Source organism: Pseudorca crassidens, chromosome 3 (genome assembly GCF_039906515.1).
Source record: "Pseudorca crassidens isolate mPseCra1 chromosome 3, mPseCra1.hap1, whole genome shotgun sequence".
Lineage (NCBI taxonomy): Eukaryota > Metazoa > Chordata > Mammalia > Artiodactyla > Delphinidae > Pseudorca > Pseudorca crassidens.
The window spans coordinates 157,282,497-157,302,579 of record NC_090298.1 but is presented as its reverse complement, the minus strand read 5'-3'; the positions used below and the strand labels follow the sequence as shown (position 1 = coordinate 157,302,579).

Genomic DNA, 20,083 nt, shown 5'->3' with positions numbered 1-20,083 from the left:
TTCTGGCCATCTTTAGTGGATGTGATGTGTTATCTCATTGTGGTTTTGATTTGGATTTCCCCATGACTAATGACATGGAGTGTCTTTTCATGTGTTTATTGGCCATTTAATACCTTTCTTGTAGAAATGTCTATTCAGATCCTTTGCCCATTTGTTAATTGGGTTATTTGTCTTTCTATTATGTAGATATATGTGTTCTTTATGTATTCTAGGTACTAATTCCTTATCAGGTATGTGATCTGTGAATATTTTTCTCATTCTGTGGGTTGTCTTTTTACTTTCTTATTTATTTATATTTTATTTTTGGCTGCTTTGGGTCTTTGTTGCTACACACAGGCTTTCTCTAGTTGCAGTGAACGGGGGCTTCTCTTGTTGCAGAGCATGGGCTCTAGGCGCACAGACTTCAGTAGTTGTGGCTCGCGGGCTCTAGAGCACAAGCTCAGTAGTTGTGGCGCACGGGCTTAGTTGCTCCGCGGCATGTGGGATCTTCCCGGACCAGGGCTCGAACCCGCGTCCCCTGCATTGGCAGGCGGGTTCTTAACCACTGTGCCACCAGGGAATGTCTTTTTACTTTCTTGATGGTGTCCTTCAAGGCACAAAAGTTTTAAATTTTGATAAAGTTCAATTTATCTATTTCTTCTTTTGTTGCTTTTGCTAAAGCTCTAAGATGGAGGTATATAGTGATAGACACCTACCTTAAGTAAAAAGAAAGATCTCAAAGAAATAATCTTACTTTACACCTTAAGAAACTAGAAAAAGAAGAGCAAACTAAGCCCAAAGTTTGCAGAAGGAATGAAATAACAAAGATCTGAGTGGAAATAAGTGAGAGACTAAAAAGACAATAGAAAAGATAAATGAAACTAAGAGCTGTGTTTTTGAAAAGATAAAATAGATAAAACTGTTAGCTAGATTTACCAAGAAAAACAATGAGGACTCAAATAAATAAAATTAGAAATGACATAGGCGACATTACCCATATGAAAAATATGATGAATGAACATTTTTCTCCTCTTCAAACTACTCAACATTTTTCCCTTCTTTCTTGAGATAATCATGATTTTTCTGCTTACTCTTTTAATATGGTAAATTACATGTATAGGTTTACAAATGTCAACTCAACTTTACATTCCTGGAATAAACTCTACTTGATTGTGATACATTGTTCTTTACATATTGCTGGCTTTGATGTATCAGTGTTCATGGGTAAGATTAGTCTGTAATTTTCCTTCCTCAGAATACCCTCCTCAGTTTTTAGTGTCAAGGCTATGGTGGCCTCAAAACCAGTTGATGAGGGTTCCATTTTATTTATTGTAAAGTCTGACATGATTTCTTCTTTATATGTTTGGTAAAACTCATCAGTAATGCTATCTGGGCCTACAGTTTTCTTTTGGGAAGGTTTTAAATTATGTAATTAATTTATTTTATGGTTATAGTATTATTTTAATTTTCTCTTTCTTCTTGTGTCAGTTCTGATAATTTATATTTTTTTAGGAATTTGATTATTCAAAAATTTGGAATTTAGAAATATGTTTCAATATATTGTCCCTTATGATCTTTTTAATGTCTAAAATATCTAGAGTGATGCCCTTTTCATTTCTGATATTGATTATTTTTGTCTTCTCTTTGATCTCAATTTGTCTCATTAGGGATAAGTTTTTTATTCAATTACTTTCTACTCTTACCATTTTTTTCCTCCCACACTTTCTTTGGGTTTAATTTGTTATTTCATGTCTAACTTCTTGAGATGGAAGCATAGATCATTGACTTTTTTCAGTCTTTCTTTTTTTTTAAACATCTTTATTGGGGTATAATTGCTTTACAATGGTGTGTTAGTTTCTGCTTTATAACAAAGTGAATCAGTTATACATATACATATGTTCCCATATCTCTTCCCTCTTGCGTCTGCCTCCCTCCCACCCTCCCTATCCCACCCCTCCAAGCAGTCACAAAGCACCGAGCCGATATCCCTGTGCCATGCGGCTGCTTCCCACTAGCTATCTACCTTATGTTTGTTAGTGTATATATGTCCATGCCTCTCTTTCGCCCTGTCACAGCTCACCCTTCCCCCTCCCCATATCCTCAAGTCCGTTCTCCAGTAGGTCTGTGTCTTTATTCCTGTCTTACCTCTAGGTACTTCATGACATTTTTTTTCCCCTTAAATTCCATATATATGTGTTAGCATACGGTATTTGTCTTTTTCTTTCTGACTTACTTCACTCTGTATGACAGACCTTTCTTCTTTCTTAATATAAGGGTCTTAAGATTGTAAGTTTCCCTATAAGCTTGATCTTAATTGGTGCCCCCAAATTAATTAATTATTATTGGTTATCTATTGTTACATCACCAGTTCCTATCAGAGTGCCCAGTCTCCCATATGTTCAAAGTATTCCAAAGGCTTCTTATTTCATTCAGGAGAAAGCCAGAATCCTTGTATTGGCCCACTTGTCCCTCCGTGATCTGCCTTCTACTTCCTCATTGGTTTCATCTCCTGTTGTTTACTCAGTCCTGTATTCATCCCAGATTGGCCCTCCTGCTGTTCCTTGGAAATATCAGATACACTCTTGTCTCAGGGCCTTTGCACTTGCTGCCACCCATATCTGGAAAGCCTATACTACAAATAGATGCCTGGCTTGCTGCTTTCCTTCATTCGAGTCTCTGTTGAAATGTACCTTTTCATAAAGGCCTTCTGTGACTACCTATATAAGATAGCACCCTTTAGCATACTCTGTCCTCTTTACCATTGTTTATTTTTCTTCATTATGCCTTTTGCCAACTGACACCAAATTATCTGTTTTTTTGTTTTGTTTTGTTTGGCTCTCCTCATCTCCCCTCTCTAGAATGTAAGCTCTCTGAGATGCGAGATTTTCTTTTTTCTGTTTTATTTATTGCTGTATCTCCAAAGTCTAGAACAGTGTCTGGAATATAGTAGATAATATACAATTATTCATTGATTGAATGGACTCTGTGCTTGGAGTAGATCTGGATTAAATATTTCTGAATCTATCATTTATCAGCCATGTGAACTTGAGCAATCAAATGAAACTTTCTTAGCGCCAGTTCCTTTATTTGTATAATGGGGATAATAATGTTGCCCTGAGATACTGAATATACAAGTTCCTTATGAAGTATAAAATTATAATGAGACATTTTTAATATGATAGTCAGAAATGTCTTAACATGTTTAAATTTCTTTCTCTTTGGACTTCCATGCTATTAAAAATTCACTCCTTTGGGATAAGGCATTTTGTTGCATTTGGCTCTAGTTGAATTATAAGTATGTTTCTTGGAAAGGATAACATTTTTATGCTTCTGTAGCTTTAACAAGTCAGCAGGAATTCACATAGAATTCATTGTCCCTGAAGGCATGGGATATAGGAGAGGTGTTTTTCAATGGAGAAAGCAGCAAGTAAAGATCTGAAGCATGGGGAGAGGAAGTTCTGGAAGGGCAGTTTTAAGTGCACACTGGGGAAAAAATTAAGAAGTCTTTTATTAGTCAGGTAAGGATAGGTTATGCTACAATAAAAAAACCACCTCAAAATTTCAGTAGCGTGACCAAGAAAAGGTTAGTTTCTTGTCCATATAAAGTATGCTGTGAGTCCATGCTACCTTCCAGGAGATGGGGGCAGGAATAGTTGTGTTATTATATATGTCTGTGTGTGGGATTTAGTAGGAAGTCTGAATTAAACAACTTTAATAAATTTAATAAAGTTTTATAGGATAATTTCAGTCCTATGTCCTGGCAGAAGATTTTAGAGTTTATGTAGGAATATACTTGAATATACTATTGTGATTCTGTAGCCCCTTCCACGTAGAGTTTAGATGCAATTATTGCATTCTCCAACTAAAAGTTGTGTCATATATCTTTTGTGTGTGTGTGTATGTGTGTGTGTGGTGTATCTTGATGAATATATATGTTTATGCGGGAATGGGACACATTATTTGAATTAGAACTTTAACTAAATGCTACCATTTATTGAGCACTTTCTATGTACCAGGTACACTCCCAGGTACCAGGGGCTTTAGACATCTTATCTCATTTATTATAATTCTGAAAACAGCTCCTTGAGGTAGGTACTCTTGTTGTACGCACTTTATAGTGAGGAACCGATGTTCAGCAGTGTGAAGTAATTTGACTTTAGTCACACAACTAAGTGGCAGAACTTAGACCAAATTCAGGTCTGCTTGGCTCCAGAGGCCATGATCTTAACCATAATGCAGCGCTGCCCACCCCTCCCCATTTCCAGATAGTACGTCCTGGATGTATAAGTGCCGTTAAGTTTATCAACAAACCAAAATTGATGATGACAACATGATGATGATAAATGTAGTAATATGGTGGTGGTTATATTTGATTTGACAGCATTTGGGCCTAAGTTAGACTGCCAAAGGTGTCCTGTTGTATGTGTAACATTCCCAACATTATAATTACTCCTTTGGGTTCAGACTTTGCATGTGGCAGACCCCAGTTAAAATGCAAATGTATTTCCTGGGAGCAATAATAAGTTAACACCAATCATTATGACTGCATCAGCAAGAAACAGCCAATTTCTATCACCAGGGAATAATCAAGCAGAGAAGACAAAATTTAAAATAGTCAATGTGCTAGAAGGTAATTTAATGTAGTATATACTCAAATGAGAAATTAAATATAATTAGTGGAAGTTATATTTCACATAAACATAATGGGTAGGCCAGTGAGGGAAGGGTCTCATAATTGGCAGTAATTATCAGGAGAGGTTTCTTGGAGTAGGTGGCACTTGATATGAGTCTTGAATTCCTGGGTGACTTGAAAACCATATGTTTGTCTCATAATCCTGATTTCCTAAACACTCTGTAGTAATTCTCTCTTATTTTTTTTTCAGCCTGTAACAGTCTATCTTTCTCCATATTCTCTTCTCTTCTTTCTCTACACTAATTTAAAAAATGTGACTTGAGTGGGAGCTTCATCTTTTTAAAGATCTTTGTCCTAGATAATGTTTAATGGCTCACAGATAGGCACTTAATCTGATATGAGCCAGTCCTAATACCCAAACTTACAGCCATAGTTGATGAGTTCAGTGGTGGGTAGCTGACCCAAGATTAGCCAGTTAGATCCATTTGTAGGATTTTTGAATTTGGGACTAGAGAAAGTAAGTCTCAGTTCCTCTGTGGGTTTGTGTATTGTGAGATTTGAGATACGGAAGCTATGAATATAGTTCAAGAAAGAATAAAGTCGACCTACAGAATGAAACACATGAGACACACAGAGAGGGTCTTGGTGGAATTTAAGTTTCTGATTCCAGAGGTCTCTGAGATCCACCATTAAGCACTGATGTGGTTATTCAATCTTCATATGAATAATTTCTAAATAATCTCCTCCCCCACTCCACCCCCCGACCCCCCATCTATCTTTTGCCCTTAGCTAGTCTGAGTTGAATTTTTGTCACATGCAACTAAGAGAGTCCCGGCGAATACTGTATTTTGTTTTATTGTAACTTCATGTTGAAATAGGTAGAATAAGAGATTATCTTTATTTCATAGAGAAGAAGATGAGGCTCAGAAAATATAATGTAGTGAAGACACTGAAAAATATGAGAGGTTGATCCAAAATTTCTCACACTGGAGAAAACACTGGTAGGTACAGGGAGATGCAGGCAGGAAAAGTCTGCTAGTTTAGGAAACTCAGTGTATAAACTATGAATAAAGTAGCTTTCCATTGCTGTGGGTATTATAAGTGCTCTGACGCCGAATTTGGTATCATTTTAGCTTGCGTTTTTCGTTTTTTGTTTTTTTGTCAGCAAAAGCTTGGCTTTTGAGGGAAAAGGAGGAAACCCAATTCCACCACAGCACCTATTCCCCATTTTACTTAAGGTCCATGGGGTTACCCAGGTGTGAAGTCAGTCATAACTCTCTGTACCTCAGGGATGTAATACTGACAAGGATGGCTTTTGACAAGGGCTGATTTCAAAATGAAACTGAATGCTGATTGTCTCACTCTTATCAAAGCACGCTTGAATCTATATTAACCTAGGGACACCAAGAGATGCAGAAAGAACAATCCCTGGAGTTTAAGGACAAACTTTGCTTATGCCATCTTTAAGTAAAGAAAAGAAAAAGAACTTAGGACATTTAACAATTTATCTCCTCTTTTATTTCAAATAAGATTTAAGGTGGTTTAAAGGATATGAAAATATAGGAAGACAATAAGTTAAACGTAGAAGAGAACTGAAAAAATAAATGACCATAAGAGTTAGGAGTGAGGCTCGTAAACAATGAATATGATACAATCCTATACATTATGTGATAACTGCTCCCCAATTTAGGCTTTAAGCTTTCTTGTCAGTGCAAACAGGGAAACCTAATTGATTACACAGTTTGCAATGTTCATGAGATAAACCAAAGCAAATCCTTGGGAGAAGTACAACTGCATCTGATCCTGTGACCAAAAACAACGTGTCCCTGGTTTCTTACAAAGAGAGTACTGTGTTATATAATGTAAAAGGCCTCGAGTGCTCCTTCCAGGAGACCCAAGGATGAGATTCACAGCCCTGGCAGTATTATTTCTCAAATTTTAATCATCTTTATAATTTCTGCTATATCTACATTTAAAAAATTATTAACCTAATATATTTCTAACATACGTTTCACTTGGATTCCATTTTTATTTTATTTTTTTATTTTTATAAATTTATTTATTTATTTTTGCCTGCGTTGGGTCTTCATGGCTGTGCGTGGGCTTTCTGTAGTTGCGGTGAGTGGGGGCTACTCTTCGTTGAGGTGCGTGGGCTTCTCATTGCGGTGGCTTCTCTTGTTGTGGAGCATGGGCTCTAGGTGCACGGGCTTCAGTAGTTGTGGCACGTGGGCTCAGTAGTTGTGGCTTGCGGGCTCTAGAGCGCAGGCTCAGTGGTTGTGGCGCACGGGCTTAGTTGCTCCACAGCATGTGGGACCTTCCCGGGCCAGGGCCGGAACTCGTGTCCCCTGCATTGGCAGGCGGATTCTTAACCACTGTGCCACCAGGGAAGTCCCTTGGATTCCATTTTAAACTTAATTTCATCTTAGCAAGGTAGATGGGCTAGTTCTAGTTTTCTAATACCCTTTAAATTAAGTTTATAAGTATTAAAGTGAAAAAGTCTATTATAACCCCAAATTTTCTGATGTACCCCCTTGGTGCTACACCTTGGGAAACACTGGCTTAGGGAAAAAAAGAAATCCAACATTTGAATAACCATGACCTCATTACATCTTAATATCTCTCTTATGAAGTATTATGACCATCAGTGTTGAGAATTCTGAGGTTAAAGAATTTTCACAAGGTCCCACAATAACCAAGCCAGGATGAACCTCAAGTCCTCTGATGAAAGTCAAGTTCCAGCTTCTAGAGGAATGCATGGAGGGCCTTGTCCCCAAACCAAAATTCAGACCCTCCTTGACCGTTTGCCCCTTTGCTTCCTCCCAGAATGCCTCATCCCCTGCTTGGTCCATAGTGATGCCAGCCTGTGGTTATTGGAACCTGGTCTGCCAGACCAAATGGAGGAAGTCTGCCAGGCAGATGTGGAACCCAAAAGAGGAACTTCACCAACTGCTGTGGACAGCTCTAGCACTTCATGGCCCCGTGGACTTTTGGGGAAGTATTTTTGTGGCTCACCAGTCTCTCATTAGGCAAAGGTCACTTGTCCTGTCTTGGCCTTCTCTACTGGTGGAAAGTACAGCTGGGAGATTTGGAATGGTTGCTGTTTGACTTTGATTCTTGGCACGACTGTCACCATGAGCTTTTTTGGTAAGATCACAAGCTGAAGTTTGTTGTTGAGGATTGCAGGATTCCTTCTAATCTTTGGGAACGTTTTGAATCATAACTGGCAGTGGCTTTCTGATGGCAACTTGAGCAAGCTCAGGGGGAGAAGCCATCACCCTCTCTCACACGAATATGACTTTGGGTAAATTACCTTGAACTCTTTACCTAGGGGTGTAATCTACATTCTTTCTGAGCCCTGATTTATAGTGTAAACATTTTTCTTCTTATTTTAATGAATAGAAGTAACGTTTTCTGCTCCATCCTTCTCTTAAAGAGATTTTAAAGTCTCTTATAATTAAAAAATTTTTATTATTTAAAAAATTTTTATTTTGCTATAGTTGTAGATTCACATGCATCTGTACAAAATGCTACAGAAAAATCCTGTGTACTTTTTTACCCAGTCTCCCCTAATGGTAACATTCTTAAAGAGATTTAAAATTTGCTGAGGTATAATTTAGATATGATAAAAATCACTCTTTTAAAGTGTGCAGTTTGATGAGCTTTGACAAATATATACAGCTGAGTAACTGCTATCACAATCAAAAGATAGAACATTTCTATCATCCCAAGAAGTTTCTTCATGCCTCTTTGCAGTTAACCCCCTCTCCCCATTCCCAGCCCCTAGAAACCACTTATCTGTTTTTTGTCCCTATACTTTTGCCTTTTCTAGACTGTCTTTTAAATGGAATCATACAGTATGTAGTCTTTTCTGTCTTTTTATTCACTTAGAATATTGCTTTTGAGATTCATCCATGTTTCTGAATGAATCACTGGTTTGTTCCTTTTTATTGCTGAGTAGTATTCCACTATATGCCACAATTTGTTTATCCACTCACCAACTGATGGACGTTTGTGTTTTTTCCAGTTTGGGGCTATTAGGAATAAAGATGCAATAAACATTCCTGTATAAATCTTTGGGAGGACGTATGTTTTCATTTCCCTTGGGTAAATTCCTCAGAATAGAATTGCTGGGTTGTGTGGTTAATGTCAGGGTAATGCCAACCTGGTAAAACAAGTTGGAAAGTGTTTTTTCCTCTTTTATTTTTTGAAAGAGTTCATGTAGAATTGATACTGTATCTTCTTTAAATGTTAGGTAGAATTCCCTAGTAAAACTGGAGTTTTTCTTTGTGGGAAGGACTTTAACTATGAATACAATCTCTTTAATAGATATAAGGCCACCCAAGTTTTCCCTTTCTTCTTGAATGAGTCTTAGTAAGGAATTTGTTTATTTCATCTATGTTATCAAATTTATTGTCAGGAAGTTGTTCATAAAATAACATTATCCTTCCTAACATCTGATAGATCTGCTGTGACAGTCCTTCTTTTATTCATAACATTGATAATTTGGGTCTCTGTCCTTTTTTCTTGATCTGTATATATAGAGGTTTACCAATTTTATTGATCTTTCCAAAGCACCAGCTTTTGGTTTCATTGTTTTGCTTACTAATTTCTGTTTTCTATTTCAATGTTTTCTGCTCTTATCTTTATTATCTCCTTCCTTTTATTTACTTTGGGTTTAATTTGCTCTTAATTTTTTAGTTTCATAAGGTGGAAACTTAGATAATTGATTTTAGACCTTTCTTCTTTTCTAGTATGAGCATTTAATACCATCAATTCCTCTTTAAACACTGCTTTAGCTGGATCCTACAAATTTTTAAGATTTCTTATCATTTTAATTTAAACATATGTTTAATTTCCCTTGTTATTTCCTCTTTGACCTGTAGGTTATTTAGAAGTGTTCTGTTTATTACCCACATATTTAAGAATTTTCTTGGTGTCATTCTGTTGCTGATTTATAGTTGACCACCATTGTCATCAGAAAATATACCTTTCTGTATTTTTAATCCTTTTAAATTTGTTGAGATTAGTTTTATGCCCCAGAATATGGTCTACTTTTGAATATTTCATGAACATTTGAAAAGAAAGTAAATTCTCTGAGATGAAGTATTCTATACATTAGGTCAAGTTGCTTGATAGTATTGTTCAAGTTATCTATATATTTAATAATTTTTGTCTAATTTTTCTATCAATTATTGACAAGAAAAAAGTTGAAATCTCCAACTATAATTGTTGATTTGTCTATTTCTCTTATTGGCCATGATCTGTTCACATACTTCATCTGCCCCATTCTCTCTCTTCTTCTGGCACTCAGTTTCATTTATGTTGGGCAATTTGATATGGTCTCACAGCTCCTGGGTGTTTTCCCACTGATTGTTCTTCTCTTTTCATATTTGTAAAAATAACCTCTATCTTCAAATTCACTTATCCTTTCTTCTGCTGTGTCCCATTTGTTGATAAGACTGCCTGGGCAGTTCTTCATCTCTGATGTTGTGTTTTCATGTTTAGCATTTCCATCTGACACTTTTTTAATAGCTTCCATCTCTTTGCTGAAATTCCCCATGATCCATACATTTCGTCTACCTTTTTATTTATTTTATTTATTTATTTTTTGTAGTACGCAGGCCTCTCACTGTTGTGGCCTCTCCCGTTGCAGAGCATAGGCTCCGGACACGCAGGCTCAGCGGCCATGGCTCACGGGCCCAGCCGCTCCGCGGCATGTGGGATCTTCCCGGACCGGGGCACGAACCCGCGTCCCCTGCATTGGCAGGCGGACTCTCAACCACTGCGCCACCAGGGAAGCCCTCGTCCACCTTTTTAATGCTAAGTCCTTTAACATATTTATTAAAGTAGTTATAATGTCCCTGTCTGATGCTTCTAACATCTAGGTTATTTCTGGGTCTGGTTCTGTTGCATATTTTATCTCTTGACAGGAGGGTATTTTTTTTTCTTGCTTCTTTGTGTCTCTTATTATTTTCAATAAATTGCTGAACATTCTGGGTAAAAGAACAATAGAGACAGAGATAAATAATATATGATGCGGACTTCCCTGGTGGTGCAGTGGTTGAGAGTCTGCCTGCCGATGCAGGGGACACGGGTTCGTGCCCCGGTCCAGGAAGATCCCACATGCCGCGGAGCGCCTGGGTCCGTGAGCCATGGCCGCAGAACCTGTGCTCTGCAACGGGAGAGGCCACAACAGTGAGAGGCCCGGGTACTGCAAAAAAAAAAAAAAAAAAAAAAAATGATGCCCAGGATGGCATATGTGCCATGGAATTTGTTAGTATTTAAAATGCTTTTTGGCCATCCAAGGTGGGTGTTATTATTCTCCCATTTTAAAGGTGAGGAAAGTGTGGGGAGGGGAGGACAGCAACACAGTGCCAGGGATGAACTTGGTTTTGAATTATGGCTATGTGGCTGATCCCTTCCCTAACTGTTATGTGGGATCTGGTGGCACTGGGAAGCATGTCTGTGGAGCGGTAAAGACTGGAGGCTGGGAGGCCAGTCACAGCTGTCCCAGCAGTGCAGGGTATGGTGTTAAATGCCCACCAGGGATCATTAATTCAAACGCTTAGAGTATACACGGCTCATTTAAGTGAATACACGTAGGCAGAAATATACGGCTCAGTATTAAAGACAAACTAGGGAGTGATGGGGACCGTGGTGAACTGGATGCACATGCTCCTTTCCAGAAGGACAGCTGTGACTCAGTTCTGGCTGACCGTGCCAGGTGCAAAACCAAGATTAGTGTTACCAGTTCTTGTGATGTTTTGATGGAAGCCAGAAATCTGAACTTAAATGTGAAGTATCCTGATTTTAAAGGTTGGCCACAGGTATAATTTTTAAAAATGTTTATTTAGGCCATACCATGAGGATTAAGCAAAACATGTCTGTAGGCTGTCAGCCTATAGGCCACACAAGCCTGGGTGGTGGCAGAGAGACTGCCCAGGTACTGCTACAACTGTGGACATGCAGTTTTACCAGGCATGTTTTTGGTCAAAGGGCTAAATGGCAGACTCCAGAGCATTTTCTATCAACATGAGACCATTCATTAGGTTTACTCATGGCTTTAGACTTTGCCAGCCTGGAGGTACATCTGTGTTTACTTTGATATCAATACCTGCCTTACTCCATATTTCATTTTTCTTTCTTTTTCATTGGCAAATTCTTTTTTTTGAATTGAAGTATAGTTGATTTAGAATGTTGTGTTAGTTTCTGGTGTACAGCAAGTGATTCAGTTATATATATATATATATACACACACACACACACACACACACACACACACATATATGTGTACATTCTTTTTCAGATTCTCTTCCATTATAGATTATTACAAGATATTCAATATAGTTCCCTGTGCTATATGGTAGGATCTTATTGTTTATCTATTTTTAATATAATGGTGTGTATCTGTTAATCCCAAGCTCCTAATTTATTCCTCCCCTGCCTTTCCCCTTTGGTAACCATAAGTTTGTTTTCTATGTCCGTGAGTCTGTTTCTGTTTTATAAATAAGTTCATTTGTATCATTTTTTTTAGATTCCACATATAAGTGATAGCATATGATATTTGGCTTTCTCTATCTGACTTACTTCCCTTAGTATGATAATGTCTAGGTGCATCCATGTTGCTGCAAATGGCATTATTTCATTCTTTTAAATGGCTAAGTAGTATTCCATTGTGTATACATACCACATCTTCTTTATCCATTCATCTGTTGATGGACACATAGGTTGTTTCCATATCTTGGCTATTTGTAAATAATGCTGCTATGAACATTGGGGTGCATGTATCTTTTAGAATTATAGGTTTCATCTTTTCTGGATATATGCCCAGGAAGAGGAATCTCCATACTGTTTTCCATAGTGGCTGCACCAATTTACATTCCCAACAGTGTAGGAAGGTTCCCTTTTCTCCACACCCTCTACAGCGTAATCAAATTTGTAGACATATTGGTGATGGCTATTCTGACCAGTGTGAAGTGATACCTTACTGTGGTTTTGATTTGCATTTCTCTAATGATTAGTGATGTTATGACTTGCTCCATATTTCTACTTGTCTCCTACAGTCTCTCCCCAAGGGTGGCTGTTAGCCCATGTATGCTCTGAGTAAGACAGTTTGAGAAAAGCATTGTAGCATAGTGGTTCATAGTTTGGTTTGCTTCTTTGATCTTCCATTTTCCACCTTTGTCAGAGGATATGTTTTTTACTCTCTTTGTACCAGTTACTTATCTATAAAATAAGAATAATTTGACCTACCTCCAAGGATGGTTGTGAGAATTATAAAAGATAAATATTGAGGGCTTGGAAAAATATCTGACATATAGTAAGTGCTCTACAAATGTTAGCTATTATCATTTAAATTTCTTCCTCCTTGGCCCTTCTATTGGAGGCATCTATCTTCTGTTTCTGAATTATTGGCCCCCTGGGAGAATTCACTTGGTGTTGCCCAGAACCCTCAGGATGCCAAGGCTGCATTTATAAATTCATTCAAAATATCCATCAAGACCTGCAGGTGCAATTCTGTTCCAGGCATTGGAGAGTTATCAGTGGTGCACACAATAGAAGGAACTTGCATTTTAGAGCACAAGACTGACAATAATTGTGAAAACAAAGAAATGAGCGAAACTATTTCCAAGTGCTTATTATTATGAAGAAAAAGAAAATGGTGATGTGATAGAGAATGAACAGGTGGCTACTTCTTTATTTTTAAAATTTAAAAAATACTTATTTATTTATTTATTTTTTGCTGCGTTGGGTCTTTGTTGCTGCACGCAGGCTTTCTCTAGCTGTGGTGAGCGGGGGCTATTCTTTGTTGTGGAGCACGGGCTCTAGGCGAGCGGGCTTCAGTAGTTGTGGCACACGGGCTCAGTAGTTGTGGCTTGTGGGCTCTAGAGCGCAGGCTCAGTTGTTGTGGCACATGGGCTTAGTTGCTCTGCGGCACATGGGATCTTCCTGGACCAGGGATCAAACCCATGTCCCCTGAATTGGCAGGCAGATTCTTAACCACTGCGCCACCAGGGAAGCCCCAACAGGTGGCTACTTTAGATTGAGTGCTCAAGAAAGGCCACTCTGAGGAGTATCATTTGACATGAGGTTTGAATGACAAGAAAATACCTTTTCATTTAAAAATCTAGAGGAAGAGTGTTTCAGGCTAGTGAAATAGCAAGTACAAAGGCCCTGAGGCAGGATTGAGCTTGGTTTGTCCAGGCAACAGGCAATAGGTCAGAGTGACTCAGAGATTAAGGGGATAGGAGGAAAGGAGATGAGGTCACTGAGCTAGCCAGGAACCATACCACACAGGCTTGGTAGACCAAGGCAAAGATTTTGGTTATATTTTAAGTCCTAGGTGGAGGGTTTGAAGCACAGGAGTGACAAGACTATTTATATTTCAGATGACTCACTCTTGCTGCAGCATGGAAAGATGGATTGGAGGGGAAGCAGAAAGGCCATCAGCCTCACTGTGAACTACTGTGGAATAGGCAAGGGAGGTAAGGGAGAATGGCTCTTTCCTAAGCTGTTTTTTCTTATTCATTCATTCATTCATTCATCATTCAGTGGCTCTTTCTTGAGTGTCTGTTATGTGTCAGCAGTGTGTTTGGCCCTGGGACTACACTGATATATGATATTGTCATGAACTTTGCTACCATTGAACTTTCAATCAAATGTGCCTCTTGGTTTCCTGGGTCCTCACACAGTGCTGTCTGTACACATGATCTTTAGTGAACATTAATCCTAGACTGGTTCATCTCAACCACATGCATCTTCATGTGGGCTCACCACTGGGGCGAGTAACCACGTAGGATTCTTTCCTCTGTAGGCACCCGCAACATCCTACCTCTCTCGGCAAAACGCAAGGGATGCAAATGGGGGCATGCAAAACGGATAAGGTGGGAGAAGGAGACCTCTGAGCTTATGTGCCAGAAGCCTAGAACCTCCTGGAAGCCTGAATGCGTTTGTGAGCATCAGGTTACCCGGGCCTCTACCTCCAGGGGAAGATGGAGGGAATTACAGATCATAAAGGTGACTTTATGATCTGTAAGGTCATGTTTTTTTTTTTTTAGAGAATTTTTTTAAGGTAGTGAAACAACATTGCCTAGTATGGAGAGCACTTTTTCAGATTTAATTCACAACCACAGGCTCTCGTGTGAAATTCAGGGTGTAACCACATTTCTCAAATGGTAAAGAAAATGGGCAATCAGCTTTTTTCAAATGAAACCAAGCACCTAATAACTGTCTTTCACTATGAGATAGGCCTGTGAAACAAACTCCCAAGAAAGTCTGCTGAGTGGGCTAAACTCCTCGATATCTTCTTTACAGAATAGAAATGTCAGTTACAATTTTTCATGGACAGAGGGAGGTTCAAGTTCAAGGAAGCAACGGGGAGTGGAACAATGATTTAGGAGGTTCTAAGTGTCTTTGGAATGAACACAAAGAGGAAAATACTAGGAAAAGGACAGGTGGAAAATCAGTTTAAGCCAGTTCCAGAATTTTTCTCACGGCAATGGAATCCTTTTTTCAGAATATTTTTCAGAGACCCAACATGAAAAAGAGAAAAAATAGGATCTGTTTTGAAAGTGGGAGAGTAAGTAGGGCTCAACCTGTTGCCATCCACCACACACCTCTCCATCCCTGGCAAGTGTTAGAGCCTCAGACCTTCAAGGAACCCAGCTGGAACCTTATTGACTTAAACCACAATACAGAACAAAGACTGTGTTAATTTAAACTTTATTTAGAGTATACCATATGCTAGGCAAGTTGCTAACAAAACAGTTTACATAACACAGTGTTACCCTTGACCCCATGAAATGAGTATTGTTACACCTGTTGTCAAGATGAGGAAACTGAGGTTCAGGGTGGCTAGATCATATGGCCAAACTTACACAGTTGCTAAGTGGCAAATCTTGGCTTCAAACTCAAAGCTGATACCAAAGAGTCTGCTTTTTTTTTTTTTTTGCCACGCAGCGTGGCATGTGGGATCCCAGTTCTCTGAACAGGGATCTAACCCATGTCCTCTGTGGTGGGACCATGGAGTCTTAACCACTGGACTGCCAGGAAAGTCCCCAGAGCTTCTGCTTTTAACTAGTAAATTCTCCTAGCTCTCTCTCTTCGACAGATTTCTTCAGTTCTCATCAGGAGCACAAGCATTTCCAGGAATGTTTACAGAAAGGAGACAGGGAGGAGGAGAAGGAGGAAGAAAGAGGAATGTGGAGGGAGGCAGAGGCAGAGGGAGAGTAGGACTTAGACAAAGAGGAAGTTAGTGTAAGATGATAAAACCCAGGGAGCCAGCTGCTAAGCAATGAAACTCCATGGAAAATCCAAAGAAAGATAATACCACGAGGAGAGAGAGAAAGAGGAGGTGGAGTTCAGCTGTAAGGTCACTGCTTACTAGTGACCAAAATGCCAAGATTTCAGCCAGGGCTGGACCCCCCTGGTTTCTATTGTGATCTGGTTGACTTAGTCATTGAAAGTCAAGTTAATGGTGTCATTGAAAGTCGGGTTAATAGTCACGAACAAACAGATTAGGAGACTGGCCCAGGGCACAGGAGTCTCACCAGTGGACCAGCTAATTGGAGCTGGGCAGTCCTTTTGGGCACCCAGCTCATGAGGCCAGACAGTGCCCAGCCCCTTGGTGGTGGCTTTCCATGATGTCAGAGAATCATTTTGCCCCTGTTGACTGAAGTTTTAGCTAGGTTGCTGAGATGACTGGCTGGGTTGGGCTCCATGGGCTGACAGTGAGCTGACCCAGGGGACAACCCAAAAGACAAGAATCTGACTGGGGGAGGCATTGTTCTTCAAAAGAATAAAGCAGGGAAAAGAAACTAGTGAGAAACCTCTTAGCTTGTTTGTTGTTACTGGTCTCTGCCATTGGCTGGTTCACTTGTGTGGAATCAGTGGCCAAAAGCAGTAGTATTGACACCATGCAGCACCCAGGTCATGGGTAGCATTGGCGGCATAGCTCCTACCGCTATTAGGAGTTGGCTGGGTAACTGGGTGACAGTTGTAGTGGAAGTGCCTGCCTTGAGTGATGAGGGGCAGATCACTTCCTGATTCTCTGCCTCCGTTCACCCTTCTGAAGCACCATAACCACATGTGCTCCTTACCTACCTCTTTAGGTAAGGGATGTAGAGTCACAAGGCAAGAGCGTTGGAAAGCATCTTGAGTCTTCTGGGAAGAAAAGGAAAGAAACATTCAATGAGGACATACTGTATCCCAGGCAATTCACATGCCTTCTCTGATCAGATTTTTTTAAGGATAGGCAGTATTAACTCCATTTTATAAGAGATATTCAGAGGTTTCTAAGATTTGGAGAGATTGTATTGTCTGTCCAATTCTTCCACTCCTTTTTCCATCCCCTTCTCCTTTAGGTGCCTGTATACTTATAGATGCTTAGCCCTAACCAAAGGGCACCAGGATAGGTACCAAAAGGCTGGACACTAGCCCTGGCAGGGCCACTCCGTGGGCCAAGCAGATAACATGGCTATGGGTGGCAGTCAGGAAGGATAACAGGGAGAGGAGAGTGATAATGAAAAGTGCATATAAAGGCATTCAGGTGTGAGAAAAACACACCATTATAGCGGTGAACAGGATAAATAAAGCCAGAGTTTTTCAGTTTACAGCATCCTGACTAGATCATCTCTTAGGTCATTTTGAGTTCCAATGTTTAATTTTTTTTGCCTCCCATCAAAACTAGCATATCCTTTTTCTATTCTCTTCAGGCTCTGCTTTCTGTTGGTAGAAGTGGGTGGTGGTAATGAGCTAATCAGATTAGCTAATCACTACTGTGGGCAAATTAGCTAATGGGGAACTCTTCCCATGACTTAATGCCATAATTGGATTAAAGCACCTCCCTTCTGATCTTGACCTGGGGGACTGACAAATGGTGGGAATTCACACTTCTATACCCAGACTCCCTGCAATTACACCCTGGGAACAGCACCCAGCACAGGGCTGGACGGGAACTGACATGTGACCCAGCTTTGTTTCCCTGCAATGATGGCATCAATAAAATGGCCAGAGCCTAATGATTGGACAAAAAACTCTGGTTTCCGTATTATGTGGTGGCCCCATAGTGGGTGGGAGGTGGCAGGGGTGGGGGAACCATGACAATTTTAAAGTCATTTTTCCCCAGTTTTATTGAGAAACAGTTGGCATACAGCACTGTGTAAGTTTAAGGTGCACAGCATGATAGTTCGATTTACATAGATCGTGAAATGATTACCACAATAGGTTCAGCTAACATCTATCTTCTCATAGAGATACAATAAAAAGAAGAGAAGAAAAGAGTAAAGGAAAAAAATTTCTCCTTGTGATGAGAACTCTTAGGATTTACTCACTCAACAACTTTTTTATGCTGTATACACTTGAGTGTAGAAAACGTTGTAATAAATATAGAATGAGGGGGCTTCCCTGGTGGCGCAGTGGTTGAGAATCCGCCTGCCAATGCAGGGGACACGGGTTCGAGCCCTGGTCTGGGAAGATCCCACATGCCGCGGAGCAACTAGGCCCGTGAGCCACAATTACTGAGCCTGCGCGTCTGGAGCCTGTGCTCCGCAACGAGAGGCCGCGATAGTGAGAGGCCCATGCACCGCAATGAAGAGTGGCCACTGCTTGCCACAACTAGAGAAAGCCCTTGCACGGAAACGAAGACCCAACACAGCCATAAATAAATAAATAAAAAGAAAATTATTAAAAAAAATATATATAGGATGAGGGATCTGGAAGGAATTTTCCATAATTGTGGAAGCTGAGGCCCCAGAAAAATGAATACGTGCACTATCTTGGGTTTGTATAATGTTTTACTGTTTACAAAAGGGCTTTCCTGTTCATCATGATATTTGATCCTCTTACCAACTCCCCATATGGAAACAGAGGTAGGCAGTATTATTTCCACTGTACAGATGAGGAAACTGAGGTTCCCAGAGGTTGACTTTCCCAACAGCCAGTGCACTCATTGTCTTAGGGGCATTGGCATGGCAAGCCTTATACCTCATTGGCATCAACAGTCTTGTGGTTGGATTTCAGGTGTGGTGAGGAGAGGGTGGAGATGTAAGATAATTCCTCAAATTGCAGTACTTGGAGAGGCTGGCTATTTTGCACAAGCTGACAGCCAGCTCTGGTTCAGGTACTCTCCTGACTTCACTTACCAGGTTTAAATTGGCTCCTGGCCTTGGGTTTCCCAGGCATGGAAATGGCACCATCACTGCTTGAAGCAGAGGAGCAAGTGGAGCGCCTGGCACTCAGATGGCATTGCTCTCCCACACCTGAGCAGGTTGGAGGCTGGGTCGGTTCTCCCCAGTGTCTGCGCTTCACATGCTGGAGCCAACTTCTCTTCACGCTTTCCTTCGCCCTTCCCTTCATTCTGTGCCATGGAATCAGAAATGTCTGTTTCCTAACTTCATCTCTTTTGCCTCCATGGCAAGAAAGTCAGAGTTGGTCGAGGTCAATACAGTGACCCAGGTGCTGTGCTCCTGACATCGGTACAGAGGCAAGCGGTACTTTGAGTTCACTCTTGAGGACCACACAGCTCAGTGGGATGGTTGGTCAGCCACATAGCAAAGTAAGTGAGTTAGGAATTGCATTTGGCTTCAAGTTACAGAGAATCAAAGCAACAGGGTTTAAACAAGTCTTTTGTTTCTTCCACATTCCGTGAAATTTGGAGCTGGATGGCCCAAGGCTGGTCTGGTTGCTCTGTCAACATGGTGTCACCATGATCCCAGGTTCCTTCTTTTCTTCTGATCCTTTTTTTTTTTTTTTCCCATAGGATTGCTTCATGGTCAAAAGATGACTGTTGGAGATCCAGTCTTCGTGTCTCAAACAGGAAGAAGGAGAAAGGGCCAAATGCAAATGGTACATAATAGCAGAGTATACCCTCTTTGAATGATTTCCTGGAAGCCCCACACCAAGGTATTGACTTACGTTTCCTAAGCTACCCTATCTGCAGAGGGGTCTGGGAGAGGTTTCGTTTATCTTATTTTTTTCTTAAATTGGATTGTTATCTCTGACAATACAGTCTTTGATATTACAAAAGAGGAGGAGAAGGGGTGTTGGGTAGATCGCTAGCAGCCTCAGCTAATCTGGGCAGTTTCAGGGCGTGGTGGTGTATTCCATGCATTCTGCTCAATGTGTGGTTTAGCTAAATAATGAAAACACTCTAGGCCTCAGTTTTCTCACCTTTAAAATGGACATAATAACACCTACCTTGTAGTGACTAAATTTTATAGGACTCATGAAAGTTCAATGAGAAGGTGTACGCCAATGTCTTAGAGCTATGGAGGTATACTGTAAGTGTCCAATAGGTGTTAGTTGTGGTGGTGAACACAGGAGATGGTGATGATGCAGATCCTGAACGCAGTCTGCCTGGGTTGTATCCCACCTGCAGCACTTTCTGCTCAGCCGTGGGTGCGTTACTATGATTCAGTTTCTTCAGTGGTAAAATAGTAGGATGAGAGAATCTGCCTCTTTAAAATGCTCTCA

At 40.2% G+C, this 20,083-nt stretch overlaps 1 long non-coding RNA gene across 3 annotated transcripts in view; it reads left to right on the top strand.

Moving 5' to 3' along the window:
* Window positions 1-20,083, top strand: part of LOC137220900 (uncharacterized) — a 52,057-nt gene that overhangs the window by 23,341 nt on the left and 8,633 nt on the right. For 2 of the 3 annotated variants that reach the window (XR_010941840.1, XR_010941839.1), the window contains exons 3-4: window positions 14,002-14,097; window positions 19,371-19,513. This is a non-coding gene — a long non-coding RNA (uncharacterized lncRNA). Of the gene's footprint in view, window positions 1-7,435; window positions 7,757-14,001; window positions 14,098-19,370; window positions 19,514-20,083 lie in introns of all 3 variants that reach the window. The other variant, XR_010941841.1, reaches the window with a different exon arrangement.